The 11164-nt window shown below is 31.4% G+C and overlaps 1 pseudogene; it reads left to right on the plus strand.

Annotated features, from left to right (window-relative positions):
• LOC133832153 (geranylgeranyl transferase type-2 subunit beta 1-like) overlaps positions 1 to 9023 on the plus strand; it is a 52060-nt pseudogene extending 43037 nt beyond the window's left edge.
• The last annotated feature ends 2141 nt before the right edge of the window (positions 9024 to 11164 follow it).

Consider the following 11164-nt stretch of genomic DNA (forward strand, 5'->3'; position numbering starts at 1 on the left):
CACTTTAGAGTGTGTTTCCAACTTCCCGGTCTTTCCTTTAAGCACATGTGCAGGACACCCCTAAATTCAAAAATGGTGTAAACTAGGTTTACAACCATTCCTTAATTCTATGAGTGTCTTTTGGATAGACTTAGATGGAACATCATTCAATATGTATAGAACACATTGAAACACATAGCCCCTGAATGATAGTGGTAATGATGAGAAAATCATCATTCATCTAATCATATCTAATAACGTTCTATTCCGTCTTTCTGAAACACCATTTTACTGTGGCGTTTCAGGTGTAGTGAGTTGGGATTGAATGTCATGCTCACATAAATGGTCCTTGAATTCACAATCCAAGTACTCTCCTCCTTGATCAGATTGAAGAACTTTTAGTGATTTACCTAATTGCTTTTCAGCCTCTGCTTGAAATTCTTTGAACTTTCCAAAAGTTTCAGATTTTCTTTGCATTAAGTATAGGTAACCATATCTTGAATAATCGTCAATGAAAGTGACGAAATATTCATAACCTCCTCTTGCTTGTACATTAAGTGGATTGCAACATCCGTATGTACTAGCTGAAGTGGTTTTGTGGCTCTTGAACCTTTAGCAGAGAAAGGTCTCTTGGTCATTTTGCCTTCTAGACAGGATTTACAAATAGGGAGAGATCCAATAGATGGTTCTCTTTAAAGGACTATCCTTTACAAGCGTATTTATTCTGTATAAACCAATATGGCCCAATCTCAAGTGCTACAGATATGTTTCACTATCGGAATTAGTTTAATAGATCTAGAATTAGCTGTTTTAAATAATTCATAATTATAAAAAAATTTGTCATTCATCATAATTATGTAAACTTTGTTTATCCCAAAGCATTTGCATAACAAGTAAATAGATAATTTCTTTAAATAATAACTACTTTATTAATAAAAGAAATAAATGTTATGCAAAAATTAGAAATAAGTTTCCAAACATTAATAATCAAAATTACTAATAATAAACTAAATTTCTAGACTGTAGTTTTCTTTATTTAAAGAAATATAAAATTTCTAAAACAAAATAAAGAAATTTAAATTGTTCAACTAACAATAAAAATTACTAAATAAAACTACTCTCCAACTTCTCCATCTCTTTACTTGCTATTCAAATCCTCATCAGTCTCTTCCTCCTTTTCAGGGTTTTGATGCTGCGAAAGGAAAAACAAAAGAAAAATATAGATCAATGGCATATATTTTTGAATCTACTATCCAAAAATTTGAATATGATATTCATAGTATTTGAATCCACCATTCAAAGTTGAAAAAATATATGTAAATCTTATTTACCTTTTTTGTTTGACATAAATGATGACACTCAGCAAAGACTTCATCTGTCATTGCTCGCCACATCTCATGTGCTGAGTCATAGTGTATATGTTTTTCCTTTGTTTCGTCGGGCATGGTTGAAAGCATGCAATAACGTGCCAACCGATCGGATTTCATCCAATTTGCATATTTTTCTTCTGCTTCATAGCTAGTAGCCAGAGGTGGTTCGGTTGGAGGTTTTTCATAGACTGTTGACATCATCTTCTTATAAGAAAAAATGGTCAACATGCCTCGAAACCAGTGTTGCATATTTTCAGGTTAAAAAACCAAAGATTTGAGAAAAGCATCGGTGTGTAATTCCCCAATAGACATTTTTGCTGGCAATAAATAAATACAAATAAATATTATTATATTTAGAAAAATAAATATCAAAGTTTCAGAAATTAAACGTGATGCATGAGCACAATTAAAACACATAAAATAAAGATTAATTTCCACGATAAAATTTTCTAACAATTAAAGTGCTGCCTTAGGGTCGGTCAAATTAATTTTAGAGAATTTATAAGACATTCTTATCTTTATTGTTTAAAACTTAAAATAACTCTTTATTTTCTCTTTTAAACATTAAAGTACCGCTTAGTTTGGTCAAGTTATGATTATCCACTGCAAAAGCTTAATTATAAGTTTGTGAGTGTAACCCATTATTTCAGAGTTCATGACTTAACTTAGGACATGCCGCCTTAGGGTCGGTCAAACCTAAAATACATCATTAGTTCCTATCTTTGTAAGAAATACAACCTTGCTATTGATATGTCTAGACACCTTCCTTAGGGGGACGAAAAAAAAGTTGTCGCGAGGCGCTATTCATATCTCACGGTGTTATATTAATAATGGAGACCATGGGTTATGTTGAGTTATCAACCCTCTCCCACTCACTATTTTGAAATAAGTGTTTTTAACCTAATTAATTCCAAATTAATTATAACATCTTTAAACCTTATGAACATAATTAAAATTGGAAAGAAAGTGAGTTTCTAGGTCCATATCCAATTTTAAATTACCAATTATGTTCATCTAAACTTTACTAAAAAACACTTTTTAAAAAAAAGTTGGTTTAAAGAAATTAAGTCATAAAGACTTAAAAAAATTGGTGTGATATTTTACCAAGTTTTCAAAAATAAAACTAAGTAATTTACATGCAATTGATTTCGCAAAACAATTCATATAAACATATAGGACAATCCTAATAATCATGTTTCTACTAATGAGATGCATGATTATGACTGTGTGGGTTTTTATGTATGGCATAAAATGCATGAACATGTTATCAATCACATGAAAATAATTATTTAAATAAATAAATAAACAATAAATGTTGAACCAGGTGCTTTTGGGTATTTTTAATTTTACAATCACTTTATAAAATTAAAAAATAAAATAAAACCACATTGATATCCATCGGACTTCTTTACTTTATTGTCGGTAGGATATGTGTCATTGTTGGTCCAGAATAATAATAAGAAAACAATTTTCTAATTATTTTGATTAATTAAAACAAACTTTTAAATAATCATTATTTTTATTTTTTTTTAATTAAAAAACTTTTAATTAAAATTAGAAACTGAAATAATTAAATAAAATCTGTTATTTTTAAAATTAAATTTTGAAATAAGATTTTCAAAAAAAATGTTTGTTAGGATAACAAAATTATCACATTATTTAAATATCAAATTTCTACTAAATAGGATATTTAACATTTCAAAATTTTAAAAACAAATAACATAATAATTTCAGAAAAATAAAAAAATTCTGGACCAGCAGGACGGGGACACGTGGCGTCAAACGGGGCTGCCGGGGCCGGGTTGTACGGAACCGTACGGATCTGTACGGACGGGTCCGTACGACGTCCCGGCAGCGGCTCGGAGGGCGGCCTCGGAGGAGCGGGGGATAAATTCTGAATCCCGGGCTCCGTTCTGACTTTTGTGTGATCGGAATTACAATTTTATGGTGTCAAAAACCAAATAAAATTACATAAATCCTATGCCCTTTAATGGCTTACACAATGATCTAATCATAAACAAATCCTAACCCAAAAACACCATACAATTAACGAATCAACATTCCCATGCATTCAATCATATTAAGCCATCCATTCATTCATCAAAATAAATAAATGCATAAAAGTAAACACACACAGAAACATATATATATATATATATGTGAAGATGGCTCTGGTACCATTTGCTGGTTTTTATTGATCAAATCAGAGATTATATGCAGCAGAACAACAATCAAATTGTTAATTTAATCCCACAAGATTTGTAGATCTACTTCTTCACATGCATATATATATATATTGACTCAAAGACATGAATAGAAAAATTACCTCAGGTCCTTCCTTGCTTCTATCTTGTTGTATGGCAAAATCCTTGAGATCTCACACCAAGATCTTCCAAAATGTTCTCAGCACACAAAGAACGAGTGTGGGCTCGCTATACAAAATAATAGGCAAAATCTAATTATCAGATGTTCTCAACACATGAGATCTGATAAAATTTGGACCTAGGTTTTGTGAAGAACAGTGACTTTTGTTTGTATCACTGTTCTCTTTCTCTGAGAGAGATTTCAAGATATTTTTCTATCCCTGAAAAGTTATGTTCTGAAAAACTGATATCCTATATTTAATATATCCAATATATTAAAAATAAAATATTAGTTATTTTAAACAATTTGAAAATAACTAATGAGTTATCATATTTTTGTTTAAATAATAATATTTTAATCATATTATAATATCTCATTATTTATTTAATACTTAAATAACTAAAATTGTGCAACCAAGAAACTGCTTAGAGTCTCTTATGCGTGTAGCACAGTGACTGTGCACCGTGTTACACGTGTACCACATGCCAGGGATGGCATGTGATTTTTCCCAATTTTTATTATTATTTAAATACCAAGAAACCCAAAAATAAATTAATTCAAAATTAATTATATTTTTGTTAAATCAAATAATTAATTAATTCTTAATTAATTAATTACACATAATTATACAATAATTATGTTTGATGCATAGAAAAATATTTTTACTTATCAAATAAGTCCTTTTGTCCATTTTTTGTATTTACCTTTGTCAGTGTTTGTTTGAGCCATTTCGGGGACCATGGACCTATAACATTAAGCTCCAATAAATTGAAACTAAATAATTAAACTCTTTAATTATAATAGTTAATTTATTAATTTTTATATTTCTCCACTATAAATTTAGAATTGCACTCTTTATATTATAGATATACTTTTACAGAAATCTTATCTCAAGTCGTCCATTGATATAACCATCTTACAATAGTTCAACCCTTTAATTAATTAGTTCATAAATTAGAATGGAAGAATAACCATTTTACCTTTCTAATTTACTTCTTATTCCTTAAGTACCATTAATTCACTAGTGAATAATTAATCTATAATCTAATTATAGATTTGAGCTCAAAATCATTCAGTTCCAGAATTAACCCTTAAAGGAACTAATATACAATCCGTTAGGAAAGATTAGATTCCGTATTGTTGATACATGTTCCCAGCCATACATGATATTAAATCTCCAACACAAAATTCATTAGCCTCATTCTTTGAAGAGACCTTAACGAATGAATCAAAAGATTTAATAAACATGAACAGGAGTTCATGAACACTCAGGATTTAGGTTGATCTATAAATGATCATCAGTTATGATATGAATTACAAGTCTTTATTGTTAAATTGTTTTTGGATAAAGACTTTAATTCATATCTGTCCATGTCATATATAATCATATTATATAAAGAACCTTTACTGAGATTTCTTACCACATCAATAATCCGAAACTAGATTATTTGTATCATTATGATACTCAGCAAACCGTACTTACAACTCCAATTAAAGAATTCCATAACTTTAATTTGTTGTTGTTGACTATTTTTATTCATTCATGTGATCTTAATTCTCTCATACTAATACAAAATTATTCAAACAGTAATTTAAAAATCTAAATATAACAACAATAATAAACCATTGTATTTATTTATTCACAGGAAAAACAAATGTCTTTTACATGCTTTTAGGACACACTCCTAACAGTAATATCATACATATACAAGTTAGTTTCATAATTGGTTCACAATATTGTTAATTAATTTACAGGACATTACTACTTATTTGATGTTGGATATCCCAATGGTGAAGGCTTTTTAGCACCATATAGAGGACAACGATATCACTTGAATGATTAGGATATCCCATCTAATACTCCTGCTGAATTTTTCAATAGTAAACATTCTTCAGCTCGAAATGTACTAGAGAAAGCATTTGGACTATTGAAGGGACGATGGGCAATTCTTAGAGGTAGATCATACTATCCGGTCAAAATTCAATGTCGAATTATTTTGGCATGCTGCCTTCTTCACAACTTGATTAGAAGAGAAATGCTTATCGAACCCCTAGAACAAGCAATAGGGGAAAGTGAGGATGAAAATTGTGATGAAGATGAAAGTGTAGGCAATGATCATTATACACATATTGAAATATCTAACGCATGGACTTCTTGGAGAGACAACTTAGCTGAGAGATGTTTGACCAATGGCGAGGGAGGAGGCATACCTAAATTGTATTTCTTTGCATTATTTGTCTTTGATTTTGTTTGAAACAATTTTATCATTATGTGTTGGATGTTTCCAAATTATATGGATTTTATTTGATTTGGTTTGTAAATGCTTGGAATTTGTATGGAAATTTATAATGTTGGCAGTTTATGCTATCAATTTATATCTATGTTCTTAGTTTAATTTTATATCCATGACAATGTTATCATATTATATCAATGTTCTTAGATCAATTTTATATGTTAATATATTTATTGCTATAAAAATGGATGCTCTGGAAAAATTAACATCCATTCTAGGAAAAAAGCATCAGTGGACTTCAATTGAGGATTCAAAGTTGGTTGAGTGTTTGTTGGAGTTGGTAAATAGTGGAAAATGGAAAGCAGACAATGGGACCTTCAAAACTGGCTATTTACAATAATTAGAAAAATGGATATGTGAGAAAATTCCTCATTGTGGATTGAAAGCACAACCCCACATTGATTCTCGTATCAAGATACTAAAGAAACAATTTCATGCAATATCTGAAATGTTGGGACCTTCAACAAGTGGTTTGGTTGGAATGAGGAACTAAAGTGTGTTGTTGCTAAAAAAAGTGTGTTTGATGAATGGATTAAGGTAAGTGTCACCTTATTGTTAAATTTAATTTAGAACTTAATCACATATTAATTCTTTCTCTATAGCTTTTAACTATTACAGAGTCATCCAAATGCAAAAGGCTAAAGGAATAAAGCATTTCCTCATTATGAAGATTCACTTACTGTATTTGGGAAGGATCGTGCAAATGAGCAAGGAGCTATGGGATTTTGTAAAACGGTTGATGAGATTTATAAAGAGGTAGACAATGATGCAAATTCCAAGTTTGATCATTTATTTCCAATAGATGATCTTATTGGTAATGCAACCAATAGTCATACAAGGACGGCGACAACTTCAACATAGTTAAGTAAGAAAAGTAGAAAGAGGTCTAGGAATGAAGATCCATTGGTTCAGGTATTGACTGACACAATGAAAAAATTTGGTGACATACAAGTTGTTGCTGGTGATAGTATTCGAAGAATTGTTGATTGTTTCCAGATTGAGATAGAAGGTGCTACTAGAAGGATGAAAGTGTTTGATGAACTGAAAAAAATTGATGGGCTAACAAATGAACAACGAGTCAAAGCTGGAAAACTTCTTATCGAAAACCAAGCTTACATAGATTTTTTATTCACATTGGATGATGAATTCAAGTTGGGATTCATATTTGGGCTCTTTGAATGAGGTGAGATCTAATATGTGATAGTATTTTGGAAAATAGTAATGGTGATGGCTTTGGGAAATGTATGTCCTTTCACTTTTGGATGAAACTTTTGGCAAAATAATGTCACCTTTTAGTTGAAACTTTGGCAAGATAATATGCCACCTTTTGGATGAAACTTTTTGCAAGTTCATATTTCATCTTTTGGATGAAACTTTTGGCAATATAATATGCCATTTTTGGATCATGTTTTGAGAGCTTATGTTTGTAATTTTACTCATTGGAATGAAACTTTGACCAATATAATTTGAAAATATGCTATTATATTTTATTTTTTTTATTTATTATTTAATGATATTTTTTTTTATTGTTTTTATACATGCAACATTGATAATAAAAAATAGTTACAAAAATATTTTTAATATTTGGAAAAAAATAAAGAAAAACTGATTTATTTGTATTTTACAAAAAAAAAAATTAATTATTAAAAAAAAAAGAATAAATCACATTTTGTTTCTATGTGCAACCAAACAAGTTAATATCAATATTCATTGGAATCATAATAATATTTCTGAGGGCAACCAAACATAGCAATGCTGCTTTTCTATGGTTTAGCATCCCCTTCTTTAATTTCTAAGAAATTTTAGGCCTATTCCTATCAAGTCAAAACCCATGTACCAAACGCCCCTAAGTGCTGTGCAAGTTTTAGCCCTCTTTGATAAGCTTGATGTTCTAGACATTGAAAAGGTGTCAAATTGTATCATTTTCCCCATTTGTTTATGTTCAAATTACTTTTACATTTGTTTGAAAAGCAATCTTCTTTCGTCTTATTACAAATATTTTATATTATTTTTGGTATTCTAGAGGTAGTGTAGCTTTGCTAGCTTAAAAAAGGATAGGTGATTACTTGGCTATGAGATTTTATATCTTAACAAAATTAGTAATTAGTAGTAATAACTATTGAATGCATAGTTACTTTATTGTGTTGCTTAGCTATTAGATCAGATGTTGCTGGGCTACAAAATAAAGATGGGTCATTTTCCGGGGATGAATGGGGTGAAGTTGATACAAGGTAGTCTTGTTTCTTATTTTCTTCTTTGTGTCTCTTGTTTTGTTGAATTTAGTATTCATTGATTTTTTTTTTTTGCCTTTAAATTGTATTAGATTCTCCTATATTGGAATATGCGGCCTTGCATTGCTGCATCAGTTGAATAAAATTAATGTTGAGAAGGCTGTGAAGTATATAGTTAGTTGCAAAAATATGGATGGTGGATTTGGATGTACACCTGGTGGAGAGTCTCATGCTGGGTAAAGTAAATTACAAGTCTATTGCAATACGAGTTTATTAAATTTTGGTTTTGAAATTATGCCTCCTGTGCTTTACTTCTACTAGTCTAGTCAAGAATGACGATTATGCTTTGTCACCATCATTGCAGTTTTCTGCTGTGTGGGTGCTCTTGCTATTACGGGGTCTCTGCATCATATCAACAAAGACCTTCTTGGATGGTGGTTGTGTGAGCGGCAATTCAAATCTGGAGGTCTTAATGGACGCCCAGAGAAAATTCCAGATGTATGTACATTTCTTATTTAAAAAGAAATGGCATGTTCATTTTTTTTTAATTAGATATATTTAGATCACTGCAACTTGGACCTCTCACACTTATCCATTAAATCATTTGAGCTAGTCTCAAGTGGCAAAAGTAGCACATCTTTGTTAAAGTCTACTGTATTTCTTTTCTTAACTAGATCTGCTATTCATGGTGGGTCCTTTCTAGCCTGATAATGGTTGACAGAGTACATTGGATCAATAAGGAAAAACTTGTGAAGTTCATCTTGGACTGCCAAGTAAACTTATAGCTGAGCAAATTACTCTTTCAGATCATCATATTTAGGAATTCAAGGGACAATTTCACTCCGACCTCTGAAAATTACAGAGAGGTGGAGCTGAAGGGCCTTGGGACCGCGGCACTTGGGAGGCTGGCCGCGGCGCGTGGTGCAGGCAGTGGAGGCCAATGCCTCTATTTTTGGGAGGCGGGCTGCGACTCAGTAGGGTGGGGCCCCAGCGCTTAAGGGCATTTGTAGCCAGAATGGTGTTTTAATCATGGAAACTCGAACCTTAGGCCTCGAGATCGTTCCTCCTACCCGGTTTAGTAGGATTCGATGTCCCGAAGGCTAGGTCTTGGTCCGGGTACCTTTTATTACTCAATTTATTGATGGGAGTTTATTATTTGGTTATGACTGGGTGACCGCTAAGGGACTTAAGGATTGATCGTTCTCAAGGGTCGTTCTTTTATTATTTCACGCTCAAACCAGAGGTAAGAAAACTGCACCCAGTATGTGACATGCATGGTTATTGATGAGGCATGTTGAGTGCTCTATATGTAAACATTGATTGCATTATAAATGCTTAGTAGTCTTGCTTATCTGTGAATGGTACTGACTTATTAGTCAAGTTTGACAGAAGTACTGAGCACTGGTCGTATGGGATTGACCTATGGGTCAAGAACGGTATTAGCGTGTTTAACGCAAGCTGAAAAGATTAGATCTAATCGACATAAGCATTATCAACATAAGCATGAAATGCTTGACCGACCTTAAGTTCGATGAAAACAAAAGTGCTTGTCTAGTCTAAAGGCTAGTTACTTAGAGCCAGAGCCAGAGCCAAAAGGCAAAGGTGACTGGCACGTCACATGGCTTAGGAAGCGGATCCCCAGAGATAGACTTATTAGCCATCTATTTAAGGAGCAGAACCCTAGAGATGGACTTATTAGTCATTCATACAGGGGACAAATCCTTGAGGTAGACTTATTAGTCACCTATCAAATGTGTGACTCATTAGTCACTTAAATAACGTGTGATTTATTAATCACTCATTCGATTGGGCGGTAAGCCCCAGAATGATTACCATAATCATTTGTTGATCTTCACTTATTTTATTTGGGCTACAAGCCCTAGTATGATAATCATAATTATTCATTGATATTGTATACCTACAGTAATGAGTTTTCTTGTTGAGCCTTGGCTCACGGGTGCTATGTGGTGCAGGTAAAGGGAAAGAAAAGCTTACCCAGCCTTGAGTGGAGAGCTTAGGTGGCGATGTGTAGATATGCGACCGCTTGACCACTGCAGCTAAGGTATTGGTACAAGAGCATTAAGATTATAGGGAGCAAATTTAAACAGTTCACAGTAAAACAAAGTTATATGAAATCTTTGGATCAAATAATATAAGTATGGTTCGCTAGTATTATGAATACATGTAATCTAGATTCGAATTAGTGATGTAGTAGGACATCTTAGTGGAGGTACTTTGTATAAAGTGGTTATACATGAACAGGCTCTGATATGTAATTAATACTTAATAATATTGTTTACTTTATAAGTATTAATTAAACATATCATTAAGATGATCATATAAAAATTGATCTTAATCCTGAAGTTATTATGAACTTTTGTTTATGTCATATGAATTATTTGATTCATTCGTTATGGTTTATCAGAATGATCAGGTTGAAAACTTTTGTTTTGGGAACTCATTGATGTAAATGGTTGGGAACATAATATATAGATATGGAATCTATACCTTTCCGAGGGGAATTGAATAATGGTTATGTTAAGGGTTGGAATTTGGAACTGAAAGGTTATTGAGCTCAAATTCATAAATCAGTTTATGAATTAACCTTCACCAGTAAAGTAAATGGTACTTAAGGAAACAAGATATATTTAAAGAGGTTAAATAGTGATTAATTCCTACTTTAATTATGAACCATTAATAGATGATTGAATTATATGAGTGATTAAATCGATTGACTATTTTTATTGTTTAAAAGGACTCAATAAATAAATGTAATTGAGACAAATTAATCAATTAATTATATTTTTCACAAATTATTTTTTAAATAAAATGGTATTTTCAAAAATGGCATTTAAATAATTAAGATAATTAATTAGTTTTATTATTTAAATAATGTGAAAATATATTTCTGATAATTGAAATTGGA

Source organism: Humulus lupulus, chromosome 4 (genome assembly GCF_963169125.1).
Source record: "Humulus lupulus chromosome 4, drHumLupu1.1, whole genome shotgun sequence".
Classification (NCBI taxonomy): domain Eukaryota; kingdom Viridiplantae; phylum Streptophyta; class Magnoliopsida; order Rosales; family Cannabaceae; genus Humulus; species Humulus lupulus.